Source organism: Cryptotermes secundus, unplaced genomic scaffold, assembly GCF_002891405.2.
Source record: "Cryptotermes secundus unplaced genomic scaffold, Csec_1.0 scaffold381, whole genome shotgun sequence".
NCBI classification, from domain to species: domain Eukaryota; kingdom Metazoa; phylum Arthropoda; class Insecta; order Blattodea; family Kalotermitidae; genus Cryptotermes; species Cryptotermes secundus.
The window spans coordinates 39,343-58,159 of NW_019731574.1; positions in this window are offsets into that span (position 1 = coordinate 39,343).

The window sequence follows — 18,817 nt, forward strand, 5'->3', positions numbered from 1 at the left end:
CCATGGATCTTCCTGGGGGTAAAGGGTGGCTGGCACGTAAAACTCACAACCTCGCCGCCATCTGTCTAGAGAAAACGTGGGAGTCTCGACTTCTCAACCCTATGGGCCTCCACGGCTTTTTACAGGGATATTTTTACTTATTTTGTGGTATAAAATTTGCTTGAAACATGTGCAAGGGGACGTAGCGAAGAGAAGTCCATTGTGTTCAACGAGATTTTTATTACGTCGTATTTTGAAAGTAGTATATAGTATATTTTTAAAGTATCTTAAAACTCTACATCCGCATCTGATTCTGAACCCTCCCCCAAAAACATTTTAGATACAGGAGCCTGAATGATTGCACGCAATTGGACAGACCCTGAGCTACTTCCATCCATGTCACATTGTCACGTACTCATGCCGTGATTACGGAGCCACTCAGTGGACTGTAATGGCTGTTGTGTCACGTGTCGCTTCTTGCCCTTCAAAGCACAGGTTGAGGCAATGCAAGGCCCTGGGAGCTGATACGAGGCAAGACTGTAGATGACCTGCACAGATCACGTAATTCCTATACACGTATTAAACTGCCCACTTTAGTCAGCCGAGGACAGCCTCTGTGGTCTAGTGTTCCTGGCTACAATTCCAGAGGTCCCGGGTTCAATTCCCGGCGCTACCAGATTTTCTGAGGAGTACTGGGTGTGGAACTGGATCCACTCAGCCTCGTGAGGATAATTGAGGAGCTACTTGAATGGAAAAGTAGCGGCTCCGATATACAAAACTGAGATTAACGGCCGTGGGGATCCGTTGCGCTGACCACGCGACACCCTCTATCCGCTAAAGTTGGCACTAATGAATAAATGTATAAGGGGTGGACCTTCTCGGCCCTTGCACCGCGACCTACAGTGATCTATTGTGCTTAAAGTTGGCACTAACTTCGCTGACAAGCGGCGGTCGCTCGGTCGGTATAGTTCGCTTGCGGACTCAAGCCACGGACTTCCTTTTTATTTCTTAAGGACCATGTGAATTTCTAAGCAGTTTATCGTCACTATTAGGGTGTTAAGGAATGGATTGAACTGGCTTAGGTTAAGGACCAGTTGCAGGCTCTTGTGAACACGGCGATGAAATTTCGGGTTCCATAAAATTGCGAAATTTTTAGTAGCTGCACAACTGGCTCTTTCTCAAGAAGGGGTCAGTTCCATGGGATTAGTTAGTCAGTCAGTTATTCGTTTATGTGAAATTTGTTTCATTTTCTCAGAGTGGAAACCCAAAGAATTGCATTATACCGGGACGTCTGGTACCGAGGTTAAGAAACGGTGGGGCTTTACCTGCACTCCTGAAATACGTCTTCATGGCGTGATGTTTAGTTAAGCATGGGGCAATTCATCTTGCCTTACATCTTGATGCCCAGTGTTTCCGAAAGCAGGAGAAGTGATACTCGAGGATTTCCTGAATTCTTCTGAATTCCTCATAAACGTCATTTCTCTTTCTTGTTCTTTTTACTTGCTTCGAGACTCAAAAACGGAAAGAAAGACTATAAGCAATTTGGTAACGGCCTAGTCTTATATTGGGGAAGTTCTGGGTTCCAATCGTGGCTGGATTGCTGTTCTGAATGTGATGGTTTCGCGGTTTTCCTCGGTCTCTTCTAGAAAATGCCACGATTATACTCCATCTGGTCACTACCAGTTCTTTCAAAATCGTTCCAAATTATTGATTTTTGAATCAGTCTTCTTACCATTCGACGCCACGTAGTCTCGACACCGATAGCAACGTAAAGTGGCATGGAGAAAGAGCGAAGAAAGGGGAATTAGGAAATAGGAAAGAAACTGGATAGAAAGTGAGTAAAGTAGTAAGGCAGGACCCGAGAAATAAGAAAGTAAAACAAATACGACAAATACGAGTAAGCAAACAAGAACCTGAATAAAGAAATAAAGGAGAGAAAGAAGATATAGAAAGAGAAGAAGGAAGAAAGAACTGAAGAGGAAAACGCAGAAATAAACATATAGCTAAAAAGCTCAAGTTGTCTCTGTGCTTAACTAATTAAGCACTAAGACATGAAGGCATATGTGGGAGTGGATGTATAGATCCACGTTTTCTTGACCTCGGAGCTAGTTGGAGGTGAGTGGTCAGCTTCACGCCCCAGCCTCTTTATCCCTGGGGAAAGAGCCCCCTGTGCCTATTGGATAGCAGGCTGTGTGGGTCCTAGATTCGGTCTGGACGTCGTGCAGAAGAGAAAATTCTGGACCCTACCGGGGCTGGAACTCCGACCCCTCAATCGTTCAGCCCGTACCGACTACAATAAGCATATATGGATGTTCGATACAAATAAATTAGTAAATAGTTTCTGTTTTTTGTTTTCCAAATAATACAACATTACTTGCCTCTGATTTTCCCTTGACTAGACCCACAGAGGGACATCCAGGTGGCATGTACTCTGCATGACACATCTCCACCCCTAACCGTCAGTTTTCCTTCTGTTCTCGGAAAGGTTGTAAATGTAGACCCCTAGTGGGCGTCTGGTAGAACTATCGCGTCCTGCACACATAATTAGCGGCTATTAACCCTAAGCATTAGTTAACACAAGAAACCAGGATAAGACGCTCTGTCCCTTCCATGGAGGATACACTGGCCGGGAGCTCTGGACAAACTCGCTTTAAACTCGCTGTGTCTTCAACGAAGTGACTCGAAAGATGGGTTGACTGCGCAGGGTAGGAAGGGGGGGGGAAGGTTTGTGATACGGGAGGGGAGGGTAATGTCCGGGGCTAAGAGTGGTTGTAATGCCATTCCTTTTTACACTGTCTCCATTGTTTGGGTCCTAGGTCGAGTCCTTGTTCTCTCGTCACTGTATCACAAACAGTGTATCTGTTATATTGTTAAAACCGGTAAAATTGTGTCTGTTCTTAGTTAAGTACCACACCGTGAGGAGGTATGGAGGAGTGGAGATATAGCTCCATCATTCTCAATCTCGGCACTAGATAGAAACATCTTAAAACGTCCGTGAACTTCTACCGGAATACACGTCGTTAAGTCCAAGAAGACAATTGTTTACCTTCACCGCTGTGAGAACCTCAAATTTTATTGACAGAACAAATATGTCAGGACTATTAACTCTGCCATTTACAGTCTTAGTGGGAAAACCACCGCTATCTGTTTTTGTTCCAAAATTTGTTGTGCTAGGTCGAAAAGGGTAAAGAGATGTAGCAAACCTGAGGTAGTTCTGACAAAAAAAAATTAACGTCAACTTATATAGAGGCTAATATTCCTATATAAAATTCCGCGCAAATCCTTGAAGTAATTTCCTGGTTGAAGCATTCCAAGGAAGAGTCTTCCCACTAGGCATGTTTTGTTCCGCGCATAAGATTACCGGCTTGACTGTTACAGATTTATTGAAGTAGACCTCATATTACATAATCATTCTTGCTCCTGCCTTGATTTTGAAAAATTTATGTCTGCCTAACTAATTGCTTGCCCATTAATTTGGTTTAGGGGCATTAATTTAGACTACGATTCTGGAGGTTGTCACGTCGAATTCTACCTCGGTTCCCGTTCTTTGTGTTCGAATCATGTTATGCTTTTCTTTCATCTATAGGAATATTGAGGAATTGTATAAAAGATTATCAACTCCATCCAGCGTGATTAATATACGTGTTTCTCCTTTTTATTCCTTCATCCTTTACATGTTTCGGTCGGAGCGACCTTCTTCAGAAAGACATACCAATGCATTTGGAAACTACTATTACTAGATACAATAGATTGGTTATTATCAATACATATATACAATACCATTACAATGTCATGAAAAAATCTTAGCCTTTAACAATTACAGAGATGTGCCTGAATTTATAAATTATTATAAATAGTTTATTTATAAATGTGGTTGAAAATATTTTGTTTAAGTCTAGAACCAATTTAGTATAAAGGACATTTGTAAATAAACTAATTATAATAATTTATAAATTCAGGCATATCTCTGTAGTTGTTAAAGGCTAAGATTTTATATTCATGACATTGTTCTAGTAATGTCTGTATGTATTGATATTGACCAACGACACTGTAATAGTAATTTCCTCATGTAGTGATATCTCCTTTTGAAGATGGTCGTTCCGACCGATACATATGAAGGATGAAACATTAAAAAGGAGAAATGTTTTTCAAATCACACAGGACGGAGTTGATAACCTTTTATACTATTGTAGTATGACGGACCAGGATGAACCAGATCAAACACTGAGGATATTTTTCTTCAAGTATTCCAGGGCCGACTCCTTCAAAATCCTTTCATAATCGTCATTCTTCAACATCCTCCAATCTAATTTAATCCTCAGTTAGGACAGAGTTCATCTTCAAGAAATTTCACAGTTAGGCCCTATTCTGAACCTGATGCTGACGTGGCTTTACTAAGCTTTGAAGAACGAATAACGCCCACTCCAGTTCCTCCAAGCTCTGTCTGCTCTCTACCATTCCTCCCGAGTGTGTAAAAATACCTTCATCATTTAGGTTTTTTTACATGGCTCTTTAGAACTGACCTGCCCAACCACTGACATTAAATATATAACAACTAGGACCCTGTGACTAGCAATAATTTTGTTAAGAAATAACTTCTGTAATTGCCTTGACATTTGACTTAAATAAGATTATACGAGGATTCTATTGAAACCAAGGGAAACGTGGAATTGGACTAACTTTTACGAGAAAATACAGGACTATTAAAGATAAGGAGTTTTGGAAGAAGAAACAGAGTTCTCTTTCAGTTCTTTATGTTTATGTCACTAACATTTTGTCAGTTTATTTCCTGGCATAGAAGAAGCAACCAAACCAAAAGATTCCTCCCCGCAGTATCGCTGTTACACATGGAAGTCCCATATAAACGCCACTTTGTATGCAGACTAATACAAACAACTGCAAGGACAACAAGGAACAGTGATTCTCAAATTGAGGCTCGCGGAGCCCTGTGTTTAGGTAGAAGCTTTGCGAGGAGCTGATCCCCCGTCCAAGGAGTCCTATCGTCTGTCTAAGATCAAGAAACTGAAGTGAAACAAAACATTTCACGGATGCCCTGTGCTTCAAGTGGGAGCGACAGGAATGATTAGATATAAGGATAGACAGATAATAGTTAATAGAACATTTCTGTACTTCACTTAGACAGTCACAACTCCATTTTCCAGTAATTTTGTAACAGAATTACAGGGTGAATCGTATAGAACCGGCCCGATGAATTTGCTAATAATTCCGCAGGTAATGCATATAACCGCTCACAATTACGACATAATAATCCGTGGGCCGTGCTGATTCGAATGGTGTGCGCATGATCCGGCAAGTGGCAGCCCTTATGCTGCAAGGTCAAGGACAATGCCGAAACGTGTCTGCAGTGGGCAGGCGACAGTCATGGAGTTCACTGTTGAACAGCGAGTGTTTCTAGTGCCTACTTGAAAACGGCGGACAATTCCAACACCTGCTCTGATCACGGCACACAATCCAAGATAAGATATGTGTAAATTACTTTAATATCTATATGATATATTTTATATTACGCCTCATTTCGTCGGGCCGGTTCTATATGAATCACCCTGTATTAGAATGAAATTTATTCGGATTCTATACAAATGTCAAGTATTTTGCCCCAAAACTATGCAATCGATCGCTACATTTAATCGACTGTTTATTGTAGTGTATTTAACGACATTTTCAGTAATTCAGACTTTGCAGTATCGAACTTTAGGATAGTAGCGAATAATGTAGAAGGAAGCGGCCGTGGCCTAGCATATATCTGAAGGAACTACGAGAACCCTCAGTCTCGACAGCCGGTGTCCGGTCACCTCAGTAGCACTGCAGCAGTCTGCTCGGTCGGTAAAAATGACGTGCTGGGAGTCCTCGGTCTGGCAGCTTCCGGATGCAGGTTACGTCATGTTATGTTGGCGTCTCCTGACGCAAGACAGGTTCATTCAGAAACTGACGTAATAAGAAGAGCCACCAATCAATAAACCCGCACCGCTCAGATGCTTTTTGCCTTACCCTGCTTCACCGTTCAAATCGTCCTCAGATTCTATTGGCCAATTACAAGGCTGTCGGGTACAGGAAGTGGAGCAAAGCGGATATGGTACACAGAAATACTCGTTCTCAGATTAAAGGCAGTATCGACTTTAATGGAACTCAATGCCCGAGTCGGAAGTTGCTAATGTGAGTCTCTCTCGGCTGGATGGGTTTCGGCGCTCTGCCCCTAAATTTCACCCCTCTCACTCCCGACCCTAAATCTACTGTTCCTTCACTATTCTTTCTTTTTATCATTTCCTTTCTTGCTCCTTTTTTTCTGTTTTTAATGTTTTTGTTTGTCACTTTCTTTCGATGCAAAAGTCCAGTATTTCTTTTTCTCATTCTGTAGCTTTCCCAGTGAATATATTTGCCTGGGGGGAAATCAAAATTACATTTATTAAGAAATTATGAACTGATTACATTCTGGGAACATTGTTTACCATCCACTTCAGAGTTTCTTTTCATCCCGTCTGCTGTCTACAGACATGATGGTCAAAATATACAAAACTATTATTAGCTGCTAATGTTGTCTGCAGGGATGTTGACGTATTCGGAGCCAGGAATGTTATACCCAAACAAATTTTAAATATAGAATAACTGTTAGTATTTTTATTATTTGAATGTCCAATAAAATAAAATGAATTATTATTATTATCTTCTGAAAATCTATACTATTCATTTCTTAATTAAATATTTATGTTTCATTTCTCACTTCTTAATAACACTTAGTTTAATAATAATGAGATTATTAGTACTGTTATAATTATCATGTATTTGTTTGTTTACTTTTCTTCGTTATTGTTTCTTCCAATTACTTACCTGTAATTTGTGTTTGACTTTTAATAAGTTTGTCTATAATGTAATTACTTTCATCTACCCTGTGCTCTGTCTGTGATTGGCCTTGCGGCTGTTGACTCGGCACATAAATAATAAAGAATTGAATTACCTATTGTTCTAAGTGGCTGCAAATCTTAGTGCCCCACATTAAGGGTAGAACACTGGCCGAGGGAGTTTTAGAACAGAGCGCTGAGGAGAATATTTGGACCTAAGGTGGATGATGTGCCAGGAGGTTGGGGGGGGGGGAATTGCATAATGACGAGCTTCATAATTTGTACTGGTCATAAAACAATATTACAGTCATGAAATCCATGAAGATGAAATTAGCGGCACATATGTTACGGGTGGGATACAGGAGGAACGGACAGAAAGTTTTGGTAGGAAAAGACGAAAGAAAGAGGCCACTTTGAAGACGTGGCCAGTTATGGGCGGATAACATGTTATTAAAATGGATCTTAGAGATTGTTGGACTCATCTGGCACAAGTTAATGACCACTGGCGGCCTCTTGTGAATACAACGATGCACCTTCAGATTCCATAAAATTCTGCGAATTTCTTGAATAGCTCAGCCACACTTTTAACTACTCAAGATGGATTCATTTCCGTGAATGTAGTTGCTGTTTCAGTATTATTCTTTTTAGGACTTTAGAAAGGAATTTGATGGAAACTGACGTGACCTATTTGAGGTACTATCCCAGAATCTTTCTCGATATAATGAATGAAACTACGAAATATCTTGTCCAAAATTTGAACCGAAAACATCCCTAATACAAGTCAAGAGCATTAGTACTACACTAACCTGCGCTGTCCACTTTCCTTTTGCTTTGTTCTTTCGTCTTCTCATTTTTTGTTGTTTGCTGTTTGTTCATTCTTTTTTGTTTCGTAAGAAAGTTCTTTCCTTTAACATCAAAAGGAGAACTGCCTCTTTGCATTACTGTTAATATCTCTCTTGTCGGTATATCAGACAATCCCCGTGATCGACTGCAGCAACCACACTTGAAGGCCTGCAGTTCTGCTGCTCCGTCTCCCAGTTTTGATTCATCCAACAGGTACAGAGAACCTTCATCTTTAGTTGATGTAACTTGCGTCTCTTGTGCCGCTCATTCACTAAGCGTCGCCCGGATTGTGATGATAGCACCTATTAGCGCCGGCGCCATTCCAGGCCGCCGGTAAATGCTGTCCCGGGATTGGTGCCTTTAGTTTAATCGCCCCTGGAGACACGGTGGGGTAGGATTCATGATGATTGTGCTGGGGGAGGAAGGAGAAATGAAACGACCGGGTTTTGAAATGGGGTTGAGTTTGGGTCTGTGTTGTAACTGCACTCTGTCCTCTTCCTGTCGGTCTAGCAAAAGATGGCGACTGTCAAGTCGAAAGGATTACGCGCTATTTTTGCAATACTTCAGACTGACTTACAGTAATCATATTGAGTTAGATATTCTTTGTTACGTTAACCGGAAAGCAGCAAACAACAACAACAACAACAATAAACATATTCGTTAAATCCGAGACCTACGTGAATTTCCTTGACGCGTTACATAGGCAACACACGACAGTACGAGTATGTTAGAGGTAGAAGATGACAGCAGTAAACAACACTATGAAGTTATACTTGAGTCGATGTTGCAGTCAGCAATTTTGCCTAGAAAAGTTCATGTTGTATACCTAGATATGACCACGACTATTGCATGTTGTTATCCTATCGAGTTTTGCATCTTAATGGTGACAATGTCATGTTCAAATTTCAGTGCGTTTACGTTTATGCTCTGTAGGATTATAAAGCATTACACGTTGGAAGCAATGTAACCAATAATTTTATAATGTGCTGCCCCTTATCTTGAGACGCCGTGTTGACGTGACTGAGCAATGTAAGGATAATACACTCTGATCGCGGGTTCGAATCCCTCCAAGGAGAATTGGTGTGTGTCTACTTTGCTCTTTGTAGATATAATTTGTTTTCTTAGAAAGGCAGAAATTCTTGCAGGGTTCCTTACAATTGTATGTCTACAATCCCTGCCTGGAATTTGACTGTTACGCTAAGAACTAATGTTCAGCAATTATTTACAAAAAATACTTAAAATAAACGCATAATACGGAGGTGGCATCCGTTTGTCCTTCTGCAAGAAATCTGGTCATGATCGTCTGCAGCGGTCTGAAGTCAATTTGTGTGAATTTAACTTTGGTTTCTGTTGGTCAAATGCGACGTCTGATTGTCATTAAATCGAACTCAAAGGTTATATTCTTTCTCAAAATATGCTCGTTATAAAAATAACAAAAACTCCTGAGAAGAACTCATTTCGATTATCTGATATGGTAAATGGAAAAATTTGGTATGTAGGAGCAATGAAGTCAATAAAGCAATACAATTTGTGAGGCTGTAATGTTGGTATTACTGGTGGGTGTAATTTACCAAGTACACTGTTGAGATGGCTTCATGTAGCATGATATACATATGAAGCTTCATTAAGATTGGTTCAGGCATTCAAAAGTTAATACGTGGGGGTACACGTACAGACACACGGAGAACAAGGGGATCTCATTAGCCTATTTTCTTTATTTTGAAAAAAAAATAAAAAATAAAACCAAAAGTGGTCTTATGAGCTCAAATACCTATCTGTATTTGTATCCCGCCTATTAACTTTTGAATGTCTGAAACAGTCTCTATGAAACTTGGTATGTACGATTATATCACGGCACCTGACCCTATCTTAACAGATTAATTTATAATTCCCCCCCCCCATCAGTAATACCAACACTATAGCCTCTCAAATTGTTGAGATAATACCATTTTTTTATTGCTAGTGGGGTGAGACTAAGTCCCTTGTACTGAGGCCACTTCTGGCCTATTGTACCAGCCTCAGATGATAGGTGAGGGTGATTGTGGAGCAATTGGTGGAATGAAGATTGGCAAGGGAAACCGAAGTACTCGGAGAAAACCTGCCCCAGCGCAACTTTGTCCACCACAAATCCCACTTGAACACACCCGGGATCGAACCCGGGCCGCCGCCGTGGGAAGCCAGCGACTAACAGCTTGAGCTATGGCGCGGCCTAATACCCTTAATATTACTCGAATGCCTGAACCGATCGTTATGAACCTTGGCATATCGCCACCTCGACTGCTTACGTCATAACATTTTCCCATTAGTAATGTCTCTACTGTGGGCTCTCATGTTGTCGAGGTTATAATCTTAATATTACCTGAACTCCCGAACACATCTTCATGAAATTTGGTATGTATATCATGCTATTTGAGGCCATCTGAACGATGTTCCTCATAATCACTTCCATCAGTAATACCAACATTGCAGCCTCCCAGATTATATTGTTTTATTGACTTCATTGCGCATACGCAGTAAGTTTTTCCTTCTGCTTGTCTTGTCAGATACTAAAATCACAGTGAAAGGAAAGTAGGCGATTAATTCTTCCTAGAACTTCTGTCTACAGTAAATGAACATAAATTTCAGTGAAGTATGGAAGACTGAAAAGAGCGATTTTGAATTATTTGGGTGTCCGAAGGACCTAACAAAATCGCCCAGCCTCTGCACGAAAAGGCTTAAGAACCAATGAGCCGATTTTCAAGAAATCTGATATTTTTGTAACATTAATAAAATTCCTCAACATATCCCAATTTTCATTAAAATCGAAAGAAATAGCTGGCCCTGTACACGGAGATCGTTTCTGCGCGTATATCGAACAAACGATATTATCGACGCGAAAATCATCCCGAACAAATTTTGCATAGAGAAAATGCACCACGAATTTTAACTCCAGTAACTTTTACCGTAAGCCTTGCAATTTTCGAAACAAATAAACATGAACTACTTTGTGCACACATTTCCTAATTCAATAATCAATATTCGTCTCCCGAATAAACGCCAAGATTACCGAAATATGAATGATGATTTTTAGAACACACGTTAATATTAACGAATAATCAACAATTCTTTTCGGGATACACGCAACATTTGCCGACATATTTTTATTCCCAATAATAGGCCTACGTGATCAAAACTTCCTCCTGCCTGAATTTACAGGTCTGCATTTATAAATACTGTCACGTGTCCGGGGTTTGCGTGACTAATAATAACGGGTTCTGGATTGAATGATTGGATTTATTGGCACTTCTATTATAATCACTCTTAATTACAATCAGTTGTATCAGCCAACAATCGATCACTCTCTCAGACTCGCTCCATTCCTTACTGGATTAGGAGTGTCTTCTCTTGCGTGACTGACTTTGTTCTGATTTACGAATCGGTCACTTCTTTAGTTTCCGTTGTCCGCAGGTTAGCACTCCATAGTGAACACTGAACTTCTGAATTCTACTACGACTGAATCACTGAACTGAACTCTCCTTTTGTTACTTCGAGTCGATCCGAATATAGATCATCTCAAGCAGTTCCTCTGTTACTGCTTCTATACATTGCCGCGGGAACATTCTTACCGAACCGTTGACTAGCAGTGGACTATTCCATATCTATTCTTTACCGCGGGTACGTGTGTTCATTTCGTGACGAGCCTTAATTTTACATAAGATCATAAATACCTCTTTATGAGTATCTGAATGAATACTTAAATTATTTGGGCTTATTACAATAAATACTTGAGCATGAATGTCAGCATATCAATTATAATTCCTTCTGCCAAATGCATAATTAATGTTTTTGCCATACTATTTGCTTTCAAGAGGACGTGATCGAAATTGGATGCGCGTATCTGGCCCCTTTTTTTTTTCCTTGGCACTACAGCCCCAGTGGGCCTAGGCCTACCTGCATGAACTTCTGCGTTCACTTCGGTTTTTCTAGATCTTACACATTCGGTAGGACTCCTTGGGCGGGTGATCAGCTCGTCGCAAGGCCTCTACCTGTACACAAACACACAAAAAGGCACACACACATCCATTCCCGGAGTGGGATTCGAACCCACGATCCCGGCTTCTGAGCGAGCGAAGACAGATCTGGCCCTTGTATATATATAAAAACGTGTCTAGTCACGTTCTTATTATGCTGCGATTAATTAGTATACGAAACCCGCGACGATAGAAATAAATCAAAAGGTCTGAAGTGTTTTCTTGAATGGGATTAATGAATATCGCTTTACCGTGAAGATGCAGCAAGAAACGGAATTATGAAGCAAAGGAGTGGAGTGATGAATGGTAGGTAAATGAGTTCATATGCCTCCCATAACAAGTACGAGAGAAAGAGAGATTACAGCCAGACTGAACAAGGGGCCGTGGAATTTGTATCTCTTGTCACAGTCGGTATTGATCAGCTTCTAAACAGCATCCACAGAGCATGCGCATATTGTTTCACATTCCCTGCTCTGTCTGTAGTGCCAACATACAGCTGCTAGTATTTGCTAATGGTTATATGAAAGCGCATGCGTTATCGCTTCACGCATTCAATGCAAAAGTGGTATATATATAAACCTTACGTATTTTGTTGTGATTGATTTATGGTAGAGTATGATAATTGCCTGTAGCATGGAGTTTATGGAACAGAGATGAAAATAATGAGATTCATTATAATTTATGTATATAGATGTAGCGTTTCATATAGTCACCTGACTCAGCTTAAAAAGAGATATAATCTTCTTATTCCTTTAAGACAGGAAACTTCAGAATACTTTCAGTGGTTCGCTGACTTTTGTCTTTCTTTCTTCATTTGATCCTTCTGTATTTCAGGGGTTATTCTGCTTTAAACTCAGACAAGAATTAACATTTCGTCGAAATCGTGTTGAGCACTGTCTCATGTTTGAGACAGGCCTTAATCTAATATACAGAGTGTTTCGGAAGATCACTATAACCCCGCCTTCAGATGGTTTGGTTGTCAGTATACTGACAGATATTTTCTTCATTATTTTAATCCTAACATTTCTGACAGCGATTAGTATCGGAACTAGGAACGTTTTGAGTAATTAACTTTGAGTGTTAGCAACGTATTTGAAGTCATAGTGTCACTGCACACGACGAAATACATGTTGGAAAACACTGCATTAAATAACTATTGCATATACTAATAATAATAATAATAATAATAATAATAATAATGTAAACATGGTTGCCGCGCGAAATAGGTACCGATTTTCCGTTTGATTCAAAGAGAATGATCAAGTCAAGGAGGATGAGGTGGGCAGGGTATGTAGCACGAAGGGGTGAGAAGAGAAATTCATATAGGATGTTGGTTAGAAAGCCAGAAGGAAAGAGACAATTGGGAAGACCAAGGCGTAGCCCGGTGACAGTATTAAAATGGATGTTAGAGAGATGGGATGGTATAGATTAGATTGATCTGGCTCAGGATAGGGGCCAGTAGACGGGTCTTATGAACGCGGTAGTGAACCTTCGGGGTTCCATAAAATCCTGGGAAAATATTGAGTAGCTGCAGAATTGGCGGTTCCTTAAGAAGGGCTCAGTTGTCCTTGTTCCATAAAATGCTGGGAGTGTTTTGACTAGTTAAGCAACGTTTGGTATCTCAATAAGGAATTTGCTCATTGCAGTTTGCTGCCTACCGTTGCATACATTATCCTTAACACGTTATCTGTAATTTCTTTTTTTTTTTTTGCGTTCAGTGGCGGCTCTTAATGGCGCCTTACTTCCTTCTGGATGTTTCACTCCCATTCTTGAAACTCCTTGGGTCAAGAGAAACGGAATAGTTGCCTTATCTCTTGTTTGTCCTGATGTAGCTTCTAGCGTTCACCTATCTATACTATACAATTCATACTATTGTAATGAAATTTTCAATTTCCTTGTCTATAGAGATACCTTCAATTCAATATTTATATGAAAGACAGTATGAGTCAAGACAACTGTTTCGCGCATGGAAAATTGACTTTTTCGATTCTATTTATTCCGATTCCTCTTTTGCCCCTTCGGTCTGTTTTCCCACTCACCATCATGTTCTGTCTATCCTTTCATTCCTCTTTCCTTATATATTCTCCTTTCTGTATGTCATACTGCATATGTTACTTCCCACGTAGCCACACATGCCTTCATTAAGAAATCGTATATTTTCTTCTAATTCGGGTTACCAGTCATTTTTTTTCTGTTGTGTCCGTTAGAGTGAATTAATCTCAGACATTGCAACAAGAATGATACATATTAATGTTTTTTTTTAATAAATCCAGTGGCAGATGTATGCTGTGCCCCCTTCCCGACCAATGTCCATGATCAGAAATGAAAAAGACGCAAAGGCGAATATATTTCCTTTTTATTTTTTGCCAGAATTGTTTAGAACAACATATGATAAACATATTTAATTTTACATCTACAGCTTACCATATCAATAACTAAATATGAATTAAGATTATACTTATTTAACTTTATTTGATGTGAAACTGACATTTAGAATATACAGTAATGTGGCAACATCTGTTTTTATTAGCTTTGAAACAGTTTTCACAATTACTGTTATGTAGACGTTCACATTATATACCTCTCATTTGTCACACAACAGGATGTATACTATAAAGGCAATAATACGATAGTTATAGGACTATACAAAAGAGATTTCTATGTTAGGACTACGTTATACAAACTTGACATCATTAAATTATAAAATTACTGGTACATGAGAACGGCAACAACACGAAGAAAGTTATATATATATATATACTTTTGGTATTACAAGGTTGATTATATAACTATAAGGAATGAAATCCGTGTGAACGTCAACATCAAAATTCATCCAGCAACGATAAAAATTGGCAGTAACTGTAATGAATGGGCTTTATACAGTTTTAAAGGCCGCTACCAAATGATACTTGAAGAGATCCTTTTGCTAGAAATGGTAAAGAAAAAACATGTATGTACCATTCAGTATACGCGACGATTATCTATATACTGATCTGCGCATGAAACAGTAAGTTGCTCCATCGTCACTCCTTCTGAAGCCGTTCTCTCTTCTGAACGCTGTGAGATCTTGGCCGCAGGCCACTTCACGTGTAGGTCTTATGTAGTGAAGGTACATTAGTAACTGTGTCAGAAGTGGCACTGCAGGTGTGACATTCCAGGGGCTGCGCACATAAATGGGTGCTTACAGACTGTGTTGAGACACGTGTGAAGCGAGAACCTAGCAAATTCAGCTGCCCTTCAGAATATATGCAAATGGTTTCTCCCATAACTGTAGGATTCCGATGTTCAAAATTGTGCACACACCACAGCAAACATCAGACGATACTGTGACGTACAAGTGTAGATAATGAGCCCGTGCTGTTCACCACAAGAGAAGAGTAACTGTATATCTTATTCTGTTTTCAACGGTTCCATACTCGGCCCACAAAGAGTTCTACTAAAAAGAGAATAAAACTCAAAAGATGTCCAAAAAGTAGCACCTTAAAAGCTGGGTACAAGTGAGAAACTGAAAATGGGACGAAGTCCTCGCTATCGATGTTAACAAACTTGTTCTTGCTTTTCAGAATTTGTTCCAAAGTCAAGTGGGACCAGTATCTATTCAGTAGCCCGGCTTCCAAGTAGGGACTGAGAACGGAGTTCATCCTGTCCAAGAGCAAGCTCCCTTTTGGCAAAAATAGAGAGACGTATGCAGATACGGAAGGGTGTTCAAGAAAACATATCCTTTTGTTGTTCTCCTCGACGCCGTTCTTAATTCCAACATAATTAACGCATCTTCTACTAAAAATTGTTGCCATATCCCGGTCAAACAGCACCCGTTCCGCGCACTTGAGTAAGTTTGGACACGCAACTCTGGGCCTGTTATATAGTCTCGTATCTACAAAATCGAATTGCGTGAATAAAAACTCAAGAGCACTGTTATATCCGTAAAGCAGTTTGGATTTGACCAGATCATCGAGGTCTTTATACCCTTCTTCATAACCCGATTCGACAAGATAGGACGTGAAGAATGCCTGAAACACAGTTGATATAGCGAAACAATACCAGACATAGAGGAGAAATAAAATTCTGAGCTTAGAAGTTCTCGGGATCACTGGTACAGACACACCCATGAAAATTGCCCACGCACAGTGAAAAGAACTGGACAAATGTCTGAAATCGTAGGATTCCATAGACTGACCGTGGTGAGAGTTAGCCGTGCGCCAAGAAACGACCGCTGTTAGGATCAAGACAAGAGCCACTGCTATCCAAACAGATGTAGCATATACGTTCATGATCATATCAACTTTAGGAATACGCCCCGGACAAGGCATTATTGCTGCTACTCTGTCATATAGATATGGAATTGTATGATCAGAGAGGGCAGCGACGACGGTTATGAGTGGAATTGCCCCTACTGCTATATCAGATGTTCCATCATTCAGTGTACTCATTTGTGTCCAGTATGACGGTAGAGTGAGGTCGAAACTTGGCTCAAGGAAAATGAGCGTCAAATTAATTCTTTCAGCAATCAAGAGTAATGGCTCAACTGCTAAACCGGTCAGTCTGGGAACACTGCTTCTATTGGCCTGTTCGATTTCCTCTACCGCAATCACATATGGTTCAACACCTATACTGGCTACCTTAAATGGGCATCCCAGAAAATTGTCAGGATATTTAGTTTGGTAGAGATTTGAGCCGTATAATAGTGACCCACCACCTTTATTTAGCCATTCATCTATTAGAACAACATCCTTGACTTCTCCACATTTCCCATTTTGGAATGGGAAGAAAGTGTACAAATGAAGTCTAGTACTGCCGGATTGTTCATGTACCATTGTATCTTTCCCATTGCTAAAGATCATTTTTTTCTCCATGCTAGGGATCAAGGCCACAACGTTGGCAATCATGGCGATGTCCCACAGTTTTTCACATATTCTAAGAGCGAGTGATCTTGTAAATTGCATGACGTGGGTGTTTACAACAACAATGAATTTCGCTCGAGAATTCCAAGTTGCTGAATCTCGTAGATATTCAATTTGCCCATGGAGAATATCGTTAACTATGTCAGCCTCTTGTTGTTCCCATATGAAAATGACATAGTTCTGAAATTTTGTAGTAACGTAGCGACTCTCATCCAATAAAGAATCAGCTGGGATTACGAAGTGAATGGACCAACGCCCATTTATATTTAAGTTGTGTAGGATGAGATCTGTCAGCTGAAGGTCTTCCATAGAGCGAGGATTTGGAGTGAGTGACCGTCCCGTGAAGTTGTGCTGCTGTGTGTTTGGTGCTGAAACCAGTACAGGTGTTCGTGCTGCGAAGTGTCTGCGCATGATTTCCTGAACACACCGCGTGACGTCATATAGTTCAGCAGTCAGTGCAGTGTTTTCTGTCACGGGCTGGGCTGCTACTATGACGATTCCAGTTGTAAGCAATATGATTATTGGCTTCACCATGCCTGCTGCTTTTGTACTGTAAATACAAGATTCGTTGAAAATACGTTTCAAACGTTTACGGTTTATGAACACTTAGGTTTGAGATGAATTTAATATCTACTTACTAATACCATAGTCTATTAGATATTATTTTTTAGTGTTTTTCTATTTTAGTTTTTGCAAATTATTCACTATTTCAGGATAGATTCTGTGTACATTATGTTTGTCGGCCATACCCCCTAAGGTCCGTGTTGTTTCTCCAAGATCTTTTACAGATCTTTTACTAGCGCTGAAATAATTGACGCTGCCGTCACTCAGCAACTGACAAGTTCACGCTTCCACCAAGTTAGTAATACTGATTTCATGAAATTGTGAAACAACGCGCCTATGTGGCCTACAATAGCGTAACTGTATCACTTTCATGAAAGTCTGTCGTCGATTTAAAAATAGAAACGTCTGTAAACACGAGAACATGAAGACACCATTATTGCCTCTTAGAGCCACTTCTTTCTTTGAGGAAGGAAAGTGCGCTAACAAGGTATATTAAGTAAGATTTGAGGCTTTCACGGCGGTGACTATGAAGAAAGCAGTCTGTCTGCTTTTACCGGTTCTCACGGTCTCTTCGCTTGCAGATTTCTTATATTTTTTCTTCTACCGTGAAGATGGAGGCGATACGTTCCTCCGAAACGTCGGTTAACACCACATATACACGGTGCCAAATCCCAGAAGACTGCTTTCTTCAAGGTATATTAACTTTCTTCATTCTGGTCCGCCACACTAATTAGATATCACAAAATAATTTGACAACACCGTCAAGTGTGACTCAAATATATATATCTATAATGCCTTTCCATGTTTCAGTCTTCGAAGTGTTTTATTTTCCACTACATATTTCGACCCTGAGGCGGAACAATAATTATATATGGGGAACAATATTACATAAATAAATGTAATAAGAAACGATTACCATGAGTGAACATTATACTAATCAAAATGACACTTTTGAAGCTTGCCTTAAATAAGAAATTATCATCGAATTGGCAAGGACACAGCGTACTGCAATTCATACTAGTCTTGATTAAGATCTGCGACCGTAAGTTACATTGGAGATGGGTGAGAGGCCAAAACGCGTCTGCTACTGGAACTTATTTTTTTTTGTTATAATTGTAGATGGTCATTTACAAGAAGTTACCTCAAACTAAACTGTTAATTCCAGAGAACTGACACTTTCTTGACAAGCTAATAATTCCTCAGTTATTCAAATTGCCGCAGTTCATTTGGAACCCTAAGTTAATTAGTCTATTCACCTGTTCACAAAATCCTGGTACTGATTCTTATCGTAATGTAGATGAGATTAGTCTCTACACTTAACTACTGTTTCCATAAGATCTATTTTAATGTTATCCTCTCATATAGGCCTAATTCTTCCTCGTGATGATCTTTCAGGTTTTCCTACCAAAACTTTGTATGAATGTTTTTTTCTCCCATGCATGCCGAATTTTCATTCTTTCTCTTTTTTTTTCCACCATTCTAATACTAATCCTAGTTATATTCTATATGAAATATATTATTTCCAGTCTTTATTACAGATTATGTGGACTTTCTTTCCCATGTCCAATTTTTATTTCCATTTCATAACGGGCGTAAATTCTTAAGAAAATAAGATCTTGCAGGTACAATTAAGATTAGGTGCCATGTCCTGTACCAAATTGAA